Consider the following 2,466-nt stretch of genomic DNA (forward strand, 5'->3'; position numbering starts at 1 on the left):
GGACCATTAATGATTTCTTTATTTTTGAAAGAGGTAACAAAGTTACATATTGATTTTAGGCTTTTTTTTTAAAAATCTACACTTAACCAATCAAAGCGGAAAAGACCATTTCAAGGCGTTGGACCTTTGAAAATGGCTTTTTTAGGCGATGACAAAAGTTTGGTTTATGAATTGATTTTAGCCTTAGTTTCACTTTGGTTATTAGTCGATTCGATTTAAGAAAGAGAAATCCCAAATAAAAACGTCCGATTGATTTTTTTGATTTATTTTACTAAAAGATATTTTTGATTATTATATTATTATTTTACCTCTTTTTGGTTTCCAACGTGGTTACGGCATGACCGAACAGTCGGATTTCATTTTAACAGAAATTAACGGATGTTACAATTCAAATGATCGATGGAAATTTATTTTATTTTTTTGATTAGGCGAGAAAATAACTTAAGTAAATGACTAAAGCACGTCAAAAGGGGGTACAGAAAGTAAATGAAATGAAAATAAAAGCACGCGAAACAAATGAGGACCACTAAGGGTACATAGAATGAATTGAAAAGTTCGATTTCAGGAACATACCGGTTGAAGACCGAAGAACGAACGAAGAACGTCGAAGAACAGTTGAAAATCTTTGTGAAATCACCCACGGAAACGTTACGGAAACGTTACGGAAGCGTCTCGGCTTGGATTTTCTTCACGGAAACAATTTTTCTCACTAATTTTAAGTGAATCTCAGATACCAGGAGGGTTGAACATTTTTGTTCTTCCCTCCTTCCCCTATTTATAGGAAAAGGAAGGAGATGCTTGCCACCCAGCTCGCCCAGGCGAGCTAGGTTGCTTCCTCTAGAAGCAATTGCCTTCTGGAGGAACATCCTAGAAGGCCCAAGTGGGTCTGGTTGCTATTTGAACCTCCATTTTTACTAAATACACCCCCTGCCCCCTTTTTTGGTGGTTCTTTTTCTGTAAAGTTATGGAAACTTACGAATTTCGTAACGATACTTGTTTTCTTTCCGTAATGTTGCAAAACCTTACGGATTACGTAATCATCCCCTTTTTGCCTTTCGGAACGTTACGAAACTTTACGGATTACGCACTAACACTTCCTTTTAATTTCCGCATGTCACGGAACTTCACGGATTGTGCTACAACGCTTTTCTTTTGGTTTCCGGCATGTCTCGGAACTTCACAAATTGCCTAACCATGGGTGCCAAATACCTCGAAGTGGTCAAACGAGGGTCGCATCCCAACAACGGATGGTCCCCGGACGAAATTAGGGTATGACAGTTGTCCTTCTTTACTTGTCTTTTATTGGAGATAAAAGGGAAGTAAATATAAGAAACTAATTTCGTTCGAGCGAAACACCATTCGGCCAGTGAACCTCCCTGCCAGCAAAACCTGCAAAAATTTAAAAACGATCAGTACCGACACATCATCCTGATACTGTCGAATTTGTTCCTCTTAGTTGATACAAGACGTAGAAAAGTAAAATTTATTTGTTGATAAATATTTAATCTTTCTATAAAAAAGTAAAATTTATTTGTTGATAATAAAATTTTCCTTTAACTCATAATTTATATTTAGGGTTTACACTGACATTCGATCAATAAAACATCATAAACATAAAATAATTATTTATTTATCTATGTCACTTATTCTAGATAAACTTTCTTTATTTATCTAAGTCTTTTTCTCCATCTACTTCAATTCAGATAAACTTAATTTCATTTAAGGATTAATTGTTTTTTTTGAAATACTATTCTAGATAATTTATATTTTTTGTAAAATTAATATATATATAAATTAGTAAAATAAAAAAATTAACACAAATTAAAACAAATAAAAAACCAGTTATTTTTTTTTTAAAAATCTTTTGAAAAAAAATCATGTTCTGATTTCATAACGCATGTAACAAAATAAAACAAAATGTTAGTTTAGAAATCGATTCTGGAAATAAAAATCGATATCTAAACTAAGGCAAAAAAAATTAACTCTAGGAATAAATTTCTCAACGGGAATAATAATTTGTATTATTTTTTATAAATATTTTTTCATTTGTATTATGTGTATAAATATTTATTTTTTATATTTTTTTGGGTAAAAAAATCCACTTTAAAATTTCAATTTTTTGTTGTAATTTATATTAACTTATCGCTTCTTTTATATTGTTAATTTTTTTTATTAGTTATGTTTAACTTTTTATTTATTTAATAACATTAAAAAGTAGACTTAAATATAATTTTGATTAATTTGTTTACTAATTACGTTTAACTTTTTTTATTTAATAACATTAAAAAGTAGAATTAAATATAACTTTGGTTAGCTTACTAGCTTGGTGTTTTATACATTTTTTAAAATAAAAATATTTGATATATCTTTTATTTTAGAAAATGTATAATTTAAATAAAAACTATATTTTTTTTAACTCTTGGTCCAAAATCATACGTGTCCTCCTCAAAGTTGTTTGTTAGCATT

Source organism: Glycine soja, chromosome 20 (assembly GCF_004193775.1).
Source record: "Glycine soja cultivar W05 chromosome 20, ASM419377v2, whole genome shotgun sequence".
NCBI lineage: Eukaryota > Viridiplantae > Streptophyta > Magnoliopsida > Fabales > Fabaceae > Glycine > Glycine soja.